The sequence below is a fragment of the Neolamprologus brichardi genome, chromosome 22 (assembly GCF_056152115.1).
Source record: "Neolamprologus brichardi isolate AB-2024 chromosome 22, ASM5615211v1, whole genome shotgun sequence".
NCBI classification, from domain to species: Eukaryota; Metazoa; Chordata; class Actinopteri; order Cichliformes; family Cichlidae; genus Neolamprologus; species Neolamprologus brichardi.
The window spans coordinates 21,100,129-21,115,616 of NC_142124.1; the positions used below are offsets into that span (position 1 = coordinate 21,100,129).

Here is a 15,488-nt window from a genome sequence, read left to right on the forward strand (position 1 = left end):
CTGTATATACAGCAAAATTAATTCTGCAAACATTTATAAATTTGAATCAATACCTGGATGATTTTGCCAATGAACCATGGAACAGGCTGGAGGTTAAGCTTTGCAATGTTGTCACTGAGTGCTTTGAGGCGGAGGTCATAGTCTGGATTTGGAAGGACAACTCCAGGAAATAAGTCAGAGATGATGTCGTGCAGGGAGCAGCAGGAGAATGATATGTTAACATGCCCTGATTTATAACTAACAGACTCAGTCTATCAGTGGAAGTGGTACAAAATCTGACACCTGAAACAGTGGCACATCCTGCGCCAGACATTTGGCCATGTTGACATCCATCAGCGCTCTAAGCAACAGCACGCTTGCATTCTCCTAGGGATATTTCAGCTTTAGGTTCCCTGCTGCAGTCAGTACAGATTTCACAGCTCGCATACCGTAGTCGTAGTGGTGCTGAGAAGACAGCTGCTCGGAGCACAAACGGTAGGTGGCCGCAATCTTCTGGGCCAAACTGTCAGTAAAATTTGAATTAGAGGGTTTGTTTTTTTTAACCAAGCAAGTCTTCTTCTTAAAATAATTTTCAGACCAAAACATTTTGTGGAATATTTTCCCCATGAAGCCCATAGAGAATAGTGAGATTTCACCAATGAGACCATAGTCTGGCGCCATCATAGCAACTGTACGGGAAGAGCCTGGAAGACTAAGACTGCCAGCTCGACATACAGTATATTTTATTCACCTTACTGTTTATATTATGTTAACAGTGTTGTTAGCCTGTATTAACTGTATGACTGTATTAACTGGTCTGATATGTACCTTTAGGTTGTCAGGAAGCTCAGCCCTGCCAGCATAACCAGGGTTCATGGTGATAAAGACAGAAAATGAAATGCCCAAAATTAATTGAGTATTTCTCTGCAATTACAAACTTTCATCAGATTGATAGACATGACTATAAATTTACGCCACAGTAGGATGTTTTGACAAAGTAGGACGTTTTGTCAGAAAACCGGTTACATTAACTCTGAAGAATTTCTGGTTCTGTTTTGTTTGTTTAGCGGACTTTTACACATTTAGGTAACAGCTCTTTTAATCATGGCTTGTTTTCCTTGTGTTTGGTGGTTGTAGATATGGTTTATATGAGATTTTAGCTGAGATTCAGAGGGTTCTGTGGATACCACACATGTCAGGACTTATATTTCTGACCCCGTGTTATAACTAGAGATGGACCGATCCGATATTACGTATCGGTATCGGTCCGATACTGACCCAAATTACTGGATCGGATATCGGCGAGAAATAAAAAAATGTAATCCGATCCATTAAATATCAAAAAAGCACCTCACAAAACTTGCTACACAGCGTAACTCGGCTCACGTAGCAGCAGTGTGCATCACATGATAGAGCGGCTGTGTGTATTTGTAGCCTAGCTAGTGTAACGATGTAAAAGAATGAATATGGTTTTCTTGTTGTTAAATTCCTGTTAAACTTGGGATCGCAACCATGGGTTTATTTCGAAACTTTTATTTTGAAAATCCACAGCGGAAGTCTGCTACTGGTAAACGCGCTTTCCCTAAGCTTATCCGTTAGTAGCAATGAAGCTTTTGCTGTGGTAAGTCCTTCCTCGGTCCGCCCTGACTGAACATGAGTTTAAAACATATTTGAAAATCCTCATTGAAGTTAACATGGCAGTGCATTAACAGCATGAACTGCCCATACTGTAGCATCTGAGTAGATTTCAGTTTTATGATCTTGTTTTGCAATTAATGGGTTAGACGGTAGGAAAAATGGACACGCTGAGCTAGCGGCTAACAGCTAGAGGAGACTGTCGTGTCTAATAACTTTGAAACTTCTTTTGATAGTTTGGGCGGAATCGTGTTGCTGAAAACCCATGGTTATCCATGTTCCCATGTTATTGCAGGTATGTGTATTTTGAAACATGTATTTGGTTGAGCTGCAGGCTAATTTTGTTTAAGAAATACTGCTTGTTAAGTTTTGCCCAGTAGATGGCAGCATTGTTCCATTTACTATTGTACATGAAAGGAAATTTAGCTTTGGTCTGGAAGTTTATTTATATTTACATGACCGTGCATTTGAGTGAATTAATTTCTCTTTTGTTACCTAAACTACAATGCAGTAATGTTTTTATTTTATTTTCCGTAATAAGTTTTGTTGCCATTTTATTTTTCAATCAATATTTGTTTTTTATTTATTTTAAGAAAACAGTGTTCCACTATACGATCATTTGGTTATCCGTAGTAGCAATGAAGCTTTTGCTGTGTTTGGGCGGAATCGTGTTGCTGAAAACCCATGGTTATCCATGTTCCCATGTTATTGCAGAGACCCACAAAAAGGGGAATAAACCACGCCTGAGCTCTACCCATCTCGAGTCCAGAGAGTTTTACTCATGCAGCACCGGAAATAGAGACTGAGGGGGGGTTACATTGGTGCCGTGAGCCGTCAATCAACTGTTTGGACGGTGGACTCCTCTTAGCAACGTGGGGCCAGTTTCAGCGCTGCACATTTGTGATTTATTGTGTTCTTTCTGGCACATTTTTTTTAAGGAACAAATATAGCATTTTTGTTTTATTCTAGTCGCTGTGATGGACATCACAGAGGAGGGATCGAGTACTCCTAATGTTGTTGGTAGGGGTAGGGGGTTGTTATGTTCCCCTTTGCGTTTGCGTTATGACACTCCTGTTAGTGAGCGTGGTTTTATTAGAGGGGATAGTCAGAGGATCCCAGGGTCCCAGTCTAGTGAAGGGGTTGTTGTCCCTCCCCCTAGCCCTGTGTCACACATGTCTCAGAACAACAGTTCACCTTCTCCTAACCCAGATACTATTGCCACGGAGATTGTGAGTCAGATGGGGGATGTGATCCAGTTGGTTGGTCAGAGGGTAGCACAGAGTATCTTAACCCAGCTCAGCCCGTCTGCTAGTACCCCTTTACCTGCACCTACTGCCACATCTTTCCATGCTGTGTCGTCTACACCTGCTGTTGATGCTGCGCATGTGCAGTTTGTGTCCCACAGGAAGCTTAAGGACCCACCATGCTTCAGAGGGGATGGTTCTGATCTCATTTCTGTGAGAGAGTGGGAGGATCTGATGAGAGCCTTTATAAAGCTGGGGAGTCTGAGATCTGAAGAACAGGCTGAAGAGATCCTTGTTCATTTGAGAGGCAAGGCTAAGGATGTGGTCCAGGTTGGCATTAGAAACAGTGTCGTAGATGTCACACGTGATCCTGAGGCTATTTATGGAATCCTGAGGAGACACTTTGACTCTGCTCAGTGCTCACCTCTTCCACTGGCAGACTTCTACACCACTCTCCCAGAGAAAGGTGAAAGTGCATTTGATTACTGGCTTAGGCTGCACCGTGCTGTTGATCTTGCTGTTGAGCGCCTGAAGGAACGAGGACAGGCATTGGGTAGCCCCAGCACTGAGGTCACCCGAATGTTCATCAAAAACTGTCCCTCTCCTGAGCTTGCCATGATCTTTAGATCAAAGACAATTGATAGATGGACGGCCCACGAGGTCCAGGAAATCCTATGTGAGTCCCACTCGGGAGGAACGTTGAATTCAAGCAGCATGACAACTGGGAGAGTTGCAATGAATGCACAGCAGATATCGGCAGCATTGCCTGCCCAACCAACAGAGAAACACATTCAGCCACAGTCGACAGATTCAGCTACTTTGGAGCGGCTCATAGGCATGCTTGAGAAGGTTCTTCTGCAAGGATCCTTTCAGCCTGGTGTGACCACGCGGCCTAATTCCAGACGTTCCAGGATTGAGGGCCTACATGATAAACCCTGTTCCGTCTGTCATGATATGTCTCACACAGCTTTTATGCACTGCCGAGATCACAAACTCTGTTTTCTGTGCCACTCACCTGACCATGCCAGGCGTGCCTGTCCTAGATCCTCGTCGTCTTCTGTCCCTCAACGGTCGGAAAACTAGTTGATCCACATTTGAGGGAGGAAGGTGTGGATCATCTGAGTGACTCTCCCATCTGCAACAGTGATGACCTGGAATCCATGTATGATTCTCTGTGTTCTGCTTCGCCACCTGGTATGACAGTTGTCTTCCAAATGACGCAAAGAATTAAGAAATCTGACAGTTTGTTTTACACAACTGTGGGAACTGTGGGTGGAGTTTCACTGAGAGCCATGATCGACAGTGGCTCTATGTCGTGCTCTATTAGTGAGGCTGCTGCTACGCGGCTTTTACAGTCCTGCCCTGATCTGAAGCTTGAACCAGCTAATGACATTGTTGTTGTTGGTGCTGGGGGTCACCAGTTCCAACCAAAAGCAGTTTGTGATTTGGAAGTGACTATTTATGGTTTCAAGCTGCTCATCCCCATGCTGGTTATTCCAGGCCAAAGTGATGACATGATTATTGGCAGTAACGCTATTAAGTCGTTGATTCATGTGATGAAGAATACGGATGAGTATTGGAGGCTTCTATCTATTTCAGGTGATGTCACCAATGATGACTGTAGCCAGTTTTTATCCATGCTTTCCAATGTTGAGCGTTGGAGGGGCGGGGCGGTGCCTGATAAGATTGGCACAGTGAAGTTGAGACAGCGTGTTACGCTGGAACCTCTTCAGGAACACCTCGTGTGGGGTAAATTACCTCCCTCTTCACCTCTATCAGCAGGCTGCACTGTTATTGTTGAGCCTACACAGTCAAGATGTAGACCCAGAGACATCCTGGTTGGCCGTTCCATCTCATCACTGTGGGGTGACAAATGGGTTCCCCTCAAGCTGATTAACCCCAGCAACAAGCGTGTGACTCTGAGGAAGAACTGTAAAATCGCTGATGTCTACCCTTGTATTGCAGTTGAAGAGCTGTCTCCTCCTGAAAAGATCATGGCTAACAGCCACTCTGTTGAACAGGGTTCTGTGCCTATAAGGTCTGTTGAACAAAGGAAGGAACTCTTGCACAGACTAGGACTACAAGACTTGGACTTAGACAGTTGTGAGGTGTCTGACAGATGGAAAGATCAGCTTCTGCAGCTTGTGGAAAAGTATGAGTCTATCTTTTCTAAGGATAAAATGGACTGTGGGGAAGCTACCGATTTTGTCCACAAAATACACCTTGTGGATGAGAGGCCTTTTCGTTTGCCTTATCGCAGAGTGCCGCCGAGTCAGTATGAGAAGCTGAGAACTGCTCTGAATGAGATGGAAGAAAGGGACATAATCCGGAAGTCAAACAGTGAGTACGCATCGCCGCTGGTCTTGGTGTGGAAGAAGGATGGCAGCCTGCGCATTTGCACTGATTTCAGATGGCTCAATGCAAAAACTGCTAAAGACGCGCACCCGCTGCCACACCAAGCCGACGCCCTGGCTGCTCTCAGTGGAAATGTTTTCTTCTCGACAATGGATTTGACCTCTGGATTTTACAATGTGCCTCTCTATGAGCCTCACAAGAAATACACAGCATTCTCCTCACCCTTTGGTCTCCATGAGTACAACCGGATGCCTCAGGGCCTGTCGAACAGTCCGGCGACCTTCATGCGAATGATGATGTCGATCTTTGGTGACGAGAATTTCAACAGCTTGCTTTGTTACTTGGACGACTTGATGGTGTTTGCGCCTGATGAGGTGACCGCCCTTCAACGTCTTGAGATGGTCTTCTCTCGGTTGAGGAGTCACAACCTTAAGCTGGCCCCTAAGAAATGCCATCTTCTTAAGAGGTCAGTTAAATTTCTTGGACATGTCATTTGTGCGGATGGTGTGAGAACTGATCCAGACAAGGTTAACACCATTACCAACATTAGGGAGGAACAGCTTATGGAGAGCGATGGTGTGACTCCCTCCCAGAAGAAGATCCGGTCCTTCTTAGGAATGATCCTTTATTACCAACATTTCATTCCTGATTGTTCTGCGAAGGCCAAGCCCCTGTTCAGGTTGCTTTCAGGACGACAGGCAATTCCCCACGGGAGGAAAGGAAAGAAGCCCAGGAAGCGACCCTCTGCCAAACCATCTCTGATACCAAGTGACTGGACATCAGCGTGTCGCACATCATTTCAAACGCTCAAGATGGAACTGGCTAATGTTGTCACCCTTGCTCATTCCAACTTTAATGAGCCTTTCATCCTTGCAGTTGATGCCTCCTTTGATGGCATCGGGGCAGTGCTCTCACAAGTTTCTCCTGGCGAGACAGTGGCTCGACCTGTTGCCTTTGCCAGCAAGACATTGTCACGGTCTCAGATGAACTACCCAGCGCACAGACTAGAGTTCTTGGCGCTTAAATGGGCCGTGTGTGACAAGTTCAGCCACTGGCTAAAAGGGAGGCACTTCACGGCTTGGACAGACAATAATCCCTTGTCCTACATCTTGACAAAGCCACGTTTAGATGCTTGCGAGCAGAGATGGGTGGCGAAGCTCGCGGCGTATGATTTTGATCTAAAGTATGTGCCAGGGGTTAAAAATACGGTGGCTGATGCTTTAAGCCGTGAGCCATTTGTCGAGTCATGTATTGGTCATCGTTTGCTGAAAGAGCCTTATGTTGCTCTACTAGATGAGGTCAACGGGGTTGTGAGAGGTACTGTGCAGGATGCTTTTCGGCTGACTAACAATTGCCACATTGTTCAGGACACAGAGCCAGACTCACCAAATTCTGTTTCTGAGTGTGACCATCAGAGTGAGAGGGGTTCGATCGATGCTGATGAGGTGTCAGCTGTGCTGAGTGCGCAGTGTGACCCTGGTTTGACCAATGTCAATCCACCTTTATCACAGCTTCCTGAGGAGGACCTTGTCGTTCCTCTCCCACAAAGCCAGCTCTCAAGTCTTCAACAACAAGATCAGGCAATAAACAGAGTCCTTTTCTATGTGCGAAGAAAAAGGAAGGCTACTGGGCGAGAGGCAGCTTCAGAACCAGGTGGCGTTGGTGGGCTTCTCAGGCAGTGGAAGAAGCTTAAAGTACAGAACGGCATCCTGTACAGGGTGATAAAGCATCACCGCTTGAGCAAGAAGATTTTCCAGTTTGTTGTTCCTGATAGCCTGAAGGTTCAAGTCCTCCTCAGCCTTCATGATAATGCAGGCCATCAGGGCCAGGCACGAACACTTTCCCTCGCCCGTGAGAGGTTTTTCTGGGTCGGGATGGAGAAAGACATAACCAACCATGTTCGACGGTGTGAGAGATGTGTGGTTGGAAAAACACCTGAACCTCATGCTTGTGCACCACTGGAAAACATCCAGACGTCAGAGCCGATGGAACTAGTGTGCATAGACTTTTGGACCGCTGAGCTCAGTGATAATAAGAAGGTGGATGTTCTGGTCGTAACTGACCATTTCTCCAAATTGGCACATGCTTTTCCCTGTCGAAACCAGTCTGCAAAACATGTAGCGCGCAGGTTGTGGGATGATTTCTTTTGTGTTTATGGCTTTCCTAGGAGGATTCATTCGGATCAGGGATCAAATTTTGAAAGCAGACTGTTGAAGGACCTCTTAGAGATGGCAGGTGTGCAGAAATCGCATACTACGCCATACCATCCTATGGGCAATGGGGTCACTGAACGGTTCAACAGGACACTTGGGAATATGCTGAGGACTCTCCCTCCAACGGCCAAGGCTAGGTGGCCTCAGATGTTACGCACACTCACGTTCTGCTACAATTGCACAGTGCATGAGACGACTGGTTTGGCCCCCTTTTATGTCATTTTTGGGCGAGTTCCACGCCTTCCTGTTGACATAATGTTCCAACATGTGCTGCAAAATGATGATGTGATCAGCCACCATGAGTTTGTCTCACGGTTGCGGAAAGACCTGTTTGATGCCTCACAGATTGCCCAGAACCATGCTTTGCATGAGCAAGCGCGCCATGCCAGACTCTACAACCGTAAAGTCAAAGGCTCACCTCTGGCTGTAGGTGATAGAGTGTTGTTGGCCAATCGTGGTGAAAGGGGAAAAAGAAAGTTAGCCGACAAGTGGGATCCCACGCCTTATGATGTTGTGTCAGTTAGGTCTGGGATCAATGTGTACAGGATAAGAGAGAGCCATACAGGCAAGGAAAAAGTTGTACACAGAAACCTCCTTCTCCCTGTTGACTTCCTGGGCTTAGGTGTAGAGGGGAGCCCGGCCTCCCTTGTTGACTTGGGCAGAGGGAATCTGAATAATGGAGATGACCAAGGGTCTGTGAAGTCAACACAGATGGATCATCATGACAGGACACTGGACTGGCTACTGAAAACGCCGGAGATACAGGGTCTCGCTGATGATGAGCTGGTGGAAGTTGAAGGTTCCCTCAACGTGAGACGCCATTCTCTCTGCAATGTGGACCCCAGCAGTGGTTCTATCACAGCGGAGGACCCACCCCCTGAAGTTAACGCTGACGTGTTTGAAAACTCCATTAGTGAGTCCGCCTTGCCTGCTCCCGTGATCAGTGATGCTGCTCTCCATCAAAGCTCTGAACCTGTTGCCATGGCTCCTGTTGCTCCCATGGCTGATGTTGACCTAGATGTTGCTATTTGCACACAGCCTCAGAGTATTCAGGCGGGCTTGGATGGGCTAGCTACCACTAGGTATGGGAGGAGTGTTAGGCCTCCCAAGAGACTGATTTGTGAGATGGCGGCGCAGAAAGTTGAGGAAACTTCTTCTGTTTCAGGGTCAGTTTTTGCATTTCTGACTAGTATGTTTTAGATTTAAGGGAATTAACTTGGTTTCATGTATCTTTTGACCTATTTTTTTTGTGGTCCAGGATGTGATTTTGGGGTATTATTTTGTGTGCTCTTATATGTGATGTTAAGGAGGTGTAGATGGCATCTTCTCTAGTCTGTTGAAGGTATTGGGCTTGGTACCACCCAATGTCTTGACACTTTTATATAAAAGGATTCTGTATCGACGACGATTAATATTAGTGTATTGATTTCACCCCGAAGCACCTGCTGTTCATAGTTTCTTTTGTTTCTGGCCTTTGATACTCCTTTGAACTGGCTTGGAGTTTAACAGAATTTAAGGGGGGTGTATGTAACGATGTAAAAGAATGAATATGGTTTTCTTGTTGTTAAATTCCTGTTAAACTTGGGATCGCAACCATGGGTTTATTTCGAAACTTTTATTTTGAAAGTCCACAGCGGAAGTCTGCTACTGGTAAACGCGCTTTCCCTAAGCTTATCCGTTAGTAGCAATGAAGCTTTTGCTGTGGTAAGTCCTTCCTCGGTCCGCCCTGACTGAACATGAGTTTAAAACATATTTGAAAATCCTCATTGAAGTTAACATGGCAGTGCATTAACAGCATGAACTGCCCATACTGTAGCATCTGAGTAGATTTCAGTTTTATGATCTTGTTTTGCAATTAATGGGTTAGACGGTAGGAAAAATGGACACGCTGAGCTAGCGGCTAACAGCTAGAGGAGACTGTCGTGTCTAATAACTTTGAAACTTCTTTTGATAGTTTGGGCGGAATCGTGTTGCTGAAAACCCATGGTTATCCATGTTCCCATGTTATTGCAGGTATGTGTATTTTGAAACATGTATTTGGTTGAGCTGCAGGCTAATTTTGTTTAAGAAATACTGCTTGTTAAGTTTTGCCCAGTAGATGGCAGCATTGTTCCATTTACTATTGTACATGAAAGGAAATTTAGCTTTGGTCTGGAAGTTTATTTATATTTACATGACCGTGCATTTGAGTGAATTAATTTCTCTTTTGTTACCTAAACCACAATGCAGTAATGTTTTTATTTTATTTTCCGTAATAAGTTTTGTTGCCATTTTATTTTTCAATCAATATTTGTTTTTTATTTATTTTAAGAAAACAGTGTTCCACTATACGATCATTTGGTTATCCGTAGTAGCAATGAAGCTTTTGCTGTGTTTGGGCGGAATCGTGTTGCTGAAAACCCATGGTTATCCATGTTCCCATGTTATTGCAGAGACCCACAAAAAGGGGAATAAACCACGCCTGAGCTCTACCCATCTCGAGTCCAGAGAGTTTTACTCATGCAGCACCGGAAATAGAGACTGAGGGGGGGTTACACTAGCAAACCAGCATTTCATCTCCGAGGAAGTTTTCCCAGAGAGAAGTAAAGCAAGTTTGTAAGTTCATCTCTGAATGTTTGTAAAGCTTATGGAGCGACTGCCCCTCTCTCTCTCTCTCTCCTGCTGCTACTTCAATCGTGAAACTGATCAATGATCAGCTGATCGGCTTTTCTGTCGGGAGTCCGTCTCTCTTCTTAGTTTTTGGCCCACTTCTCACCAGAAAGAGGAAACCAGCGGCTGAACAACAGCAGCACGTTTAAGCTTGATAAGCTGTTGTTAGAATTTATTTATTAATACTTTCTACACCAGGATCCTTTTCTACATAGCTGACGGCTGGTAACTGTGCAGGGGCGGATCTAGCAAAGTTTAGCCAGGGGGGCCGATAGGGCATGAACAGGGAAAAGGGGGCACAAAGACATACTTTTCTTTCTTATTCTCATTTAAAATGTCTAGCTTTTAATAAATAATTATCTGACTCTTACACCCAAAGTTTTAATCTGATGTAAAATATATAGAAGTCCATTACTGTATATAGTAACTGTTAAGTCTAATATACCCTAGTAAGCTAGTACTTTTTCCTTTGGGAAGATACCATCTGTGCAGTCTGCAATTCTGTTGAAGAAAGATGTTGAATCTATTTAATTATTCTTGAAAACTAATTTATTTCTGTGCATTTTCACCCTGCATCAAATTAAATTTGATTACATCGATGAAGCATTATGAGGTGGAGAGTGGTTCCCTATTTTTTTTTTGCTGGGAGTTTGCAACCCTATTAGTTAGGTTGCTTAATATTTCTGCTAAGTACTCTTTAAAATACCAGAATAGGGAGGATGGAGCAGGTTTAAGGTTATTAGTTTGATCAGTATTGCTGAACTATGAAATATTTTGGGCGCAGTGTATTTTTTACATACAGGTACAACAGAATAGCTTTAGTGTTGTTATTTATTTAAACTTGAGTATAAACTTATACAAAATGCAGCAAGATATTAAAAAAAACGTTTTATTGATTAAAAAACACACTATATCGGATTCATATTGGTATCGGCAGATATCCAAATTTATGATATCGGTATCGGTATCGGACATGAAAAAGTGGTATCGTGCCATCTCTAGTTATAACCGATTAAACGTGATCTCCTCCTTTTTGCCCCCGGTACTGGGGGTGGGTCTTAACAGGATAATTACAAAAGGGAGAATAAAACTAAACATGAGGAACCAAGAACACAAGACTCTTTCAAAATAAAACAGGAAACATGTGGACATGACATGAGCAACATGAAAACACAGAGACAGAAAATACATGACACAGAAGACTGGGACAGACTTACACCAGGGGACACGAAGAGTCTCATAACTAAGGAGACATAAAAGGACCTAAACTATACTGCAACTCAAGGCAATAATAATAATGATGATGATAATAATAATAATAATAATAAGACTTAATATCATTTCATAAATAATCAAAAAATACAAAATAACTAATTAACCCTCAACTTAAGAACAGCACATGAATAGAACACAATATAAACATAAGAAAATAATACAAAAATAATACAAAACGCTGGGTAAGAGACCCAGCCCCTGACAGAGAACCTGCTGAGCCACCACAGAGGGCACTTCCACCCGTGACACGCAAAAATCTATATTGTGAGTAGACTTGTAAAAACATTTCTATGTAAATATGTTCGTATAATAACAATATGAAGACGTACTAAAATTGTTAAAAAAAATACTGAAGTGCTCTTCACACTAAATAGGGCAAACACTATTCCCTATTTAGTGATCTATTTAACTTTAAAATTTTCCATCTTCTTTCCCTCTGACATATCAAGGTTGCACATAACACCCCAGGACCCACCTGTAAGCTCGAGGGGGAGAATCTGTTTCTAACTGCGTATTTTAGAGGAAGATAGCATTTATACTATATTAGGTTTAAATAGGGTTCGTTTCAATTGTAAACTGGTTCTCATATGGCACAAATATATCTCAGTCACCCATTCGTACACACATTTGGCCTAATTCTTTACCTCAACACGATTAAATTAATTCAAACATGCCCAAGCTCCCGACTGAGCAAGTCCTTTTAAGAATTTACTCATGGCCTTGTAGTCCAGACCATCTGATCAATTGAACACCACACACTAGTGTCACAGGTGTATGCTAGAAGGGAAACCCTTCTAAATGGGACGAGCAGCAGGGCTTGATCACGGAAACAGAAAGACATGTAATACCCGGTTAAAAAAAATCAATAAAAATATATACCTTATTTACAGCATAAAAATACCCTGATCAGGGAAAAGAATAATTTAAAAAAGACATATAACTAATGATAACAAAAGTCCAGTCCTCAGTCCGCGAGCTGAAGCCCCCAAGGGTCCCAATCAGTCTCCGCCACACTTAAGGCCACTAAAAGTCTGCCGAACTCCACCAGTGGGGCCAGGCCAACAGCATCCTCACGTAGTGTCCTCTGCCACTCTGCTACTGCTAGACACAAGAAAGCAGCGGCAGTCACACTTCCTAATTTACCGGGGATGTCTTTATGCATTTTAACAAACCGGACTTACCCCGCGAGGGGGGAGCTCCAAACTCCACCCGCCGCTGTTCCGTGCCTTAAGCTTTTTAGCTGGCGTCTTGCTACCACCTGGAAGAAGTCTGCCACCCACGGACCGAGGGCCCTCTCTCCTTCTCCTGCGACTGCGGCCGCGACCTGCTGTCTTCGGCTGGGTCCTCTTTTTATATTTTATAGCATTGCACTTCAAGCTAAAACCATAAGTGACCAAACCAACTGAAAGTTATCTATAGCAGCGATCAGTAAGCGGTGTGATGACCAGACGGGGGGAATTGCCCAGATATTCATAGCCATATTTCAAGCAGGTTGTAATCATCCGCAACATCACTTCTCCATCCCCCAAAAGTAACGCAACTGAGAAATCCATGCAAAGTCATTCAGTGAGAAGATACTGTCCTCTGCAAGTTTTGCCACAACATCTCAAGCTAGAAGAGAAAAAACAAATCAGGTTAAACACAGATAACATATTATGTTAAAACAAAATCTATTAAATTTAGTTTTTAGAAATTACCATGAACATCAATCACAGTAAGAGCACCAAGGGTCATCCTTGCCCCTCCAGGGAACTTCCCACGCACCAAGTCCACAATGTCAGCAATCTGGGCATTGCAATTCTCCACATAGGCCTTTGGAAGATGAAACCAATTAAAAAAAAAAAAAAATGAAAAGAAGTTTTAAGTTTTAAAGAAACCCACACAGTATCATTTCATAATTTGATTTTTTTTTTCAACTTTTAGATTTTTTTAAAGACTGACAGGCAGAGGGTTAGTCTGGATGGCTTCAGACACTTGGCTGGTCTAATATATAGAAGAGGCACAAATAAGAACTTGGCCAGGCCACTGCAACACCTACTTCTTCTGGGGAATCTACATGAAACAAAATTCAGATAAGTTTGAACTCTTGATAAAATAACTGAAAACACTATTTGAATATTTGAATCAGGATGATAGGAGTTATAGTATTCTTTAATCATATTTTATAGCCCCTCTATATTTTAGAGGGGTCTATCATATGCTTTCTCTAGATCCACAAAGACTCAGTGCAGCTCCTTCTGACCTTCTCTATACTTCTACATCAACACTCTTAAAGCAAAAAAATAATCTGGCATGCTGCTCGCTGATCATCACCCATCTTCTTAACCTAGCTTCAACAACTATTTCACACATCTTCTCACTTTATTGTGTTATTTGTGTATCTCCCACAACGTTTTTCATTAGATATTCCTGAATACCTCAGCATACTGAATGGCTCCTTGATGGATGACATGCCAAACACTTCTGAGCATTGGGTTCTCCACCTGCAGCAATCATTTATATCACTACGGTCGGGCACCTGGTGACCCCGCCAAATTGTCTGTCGCTCGGGAGGAGTTTGCGACCATGGAGCACCTGGGCATTGTGTGGTGTTCAACTAGTGCCTGAGCTTCCCCGTTACACATGGTGCCCAAATCTGACGGTCGGTAGCGACCTCAAGACAGATACATTAGCATTCCTTATCCTAAAAACAAGATAAAGAGTAAAGTAAGCATTTATTTTGTTAGGAAAAGATTTGATGGGCATACAAGGCAGAGTAGCATAATCCTAGAGGAAGCTGAGATGTCTGGTTGCCTCATCAACTTCGTCTATCAGCCTGTGAATGGTCACATCCCTGGTGTTTTTAAAATACTGGTTAAGAGACAGCAACTCTTCTGAAGTTTCTGGGTGCCTCTGACCATCTTTGTAATTTCCTCATACATTTTACATATCCCAGTGAAAAAAAAGGACAGCTGACCAACCATTTTTTCAGCAAACCTTAGAAGTGATAATAATAAAAAGGCACAAAATATGGCCTCTGCACTATGTGAAGTGAAAGGGACCCCCTGTGTGTCCCTGGGTTGGACACACAGGGGGTCTCTGGTCTGTGGCAGAATCTCCAAGAGCTTATCATTAGACCGAAAGAAGAATCTGGAAACACAGTGAACAAAGAAAGCTGAAACAGCCACTTGAGAAGATTCTTAACAGTATGTCTAATATTAGTAAATTAATTAAGTAACTCTTCCATATTTATTTTTCTGTATTAATGTAAGATTTTCCTACAGGCATTTACAGCACTGTAGATGATTCTGCTTTACGTTAGTTCTATTTTTTTTTTTATTTAGCAAACATAGACTCTCAATGTGTATTTTGGCCTACAAATAGGAGTCAAAATAGCTAAGGGGTAAGGCTAAGGTACTATCAGTGCCACTGCCTTGGAAAATAGAGCCTCTTCTTTTCCAGGTAGGTATTGAGGCCTTTTTGAATGTCATCCAGAAGCACATTGGACTCCTGCAACTGTTCCAGCATGTTGGGCTGGCCCGTATAGCCACTAACACACGCGTATCCTTAACCTGGAAAGTGTTATCACACAGAATTCGAAACAAAATTCATGAGATCCAATTACAGAAACTAAAACGCCTTTTGACAGTGTCATAGGGATTATACCGCCTCCATCATGATACTGTTCCAGTAGCTGTCCACAATGGCAAACTTGCGTCCCTCCTCAGGCATCTGGGCAACGATGTCCTCTGAGCTGAAGATGGGCTCAAGGTAGACCCACATAGCCTGACACTTCAACATGGCATCTAGTATGTCCTGCATACGTCCTGCAGCTTGTCCTCCCATTGCTATTTAGGAAAGAATCAGTAAGAATAACACAACTGCATTTAAAACAAGCTTTTGTTGTATCTCATAGTCATAGCATTTCTAATGTAGAATTTACCAACAACTAAATTTAGATAAATGTCTTAAAGAATAAATACAAGACTAGACATGTACATAACTGTAATATTAGCATAGGAGAGCATAAAAATGGAAATTCAGAAAAATATACACTAAAAGGATAAATATATTGTAATTTCTTTGCCTGAGGCTTTGCTTAAGCAGGTCAAGTAATTTTGTTCTTGTTGGAAATAGAGCTTGCATATCACTTACTCAG

At 43.1% G+C, this 15,488-nt stretch overlaps 1 pseudogene; it reads right to left on the reverse strand.

The window, feature by feature from the left end:
• The window catches only part of LOC102790453 (dynein axonemal heavy chain 3-like), a 34,084-nt pseudogene that overhangs the window by 4,932 nt on the left and 13,664 nt on the right, over positions 1-15,488 (reverse strand).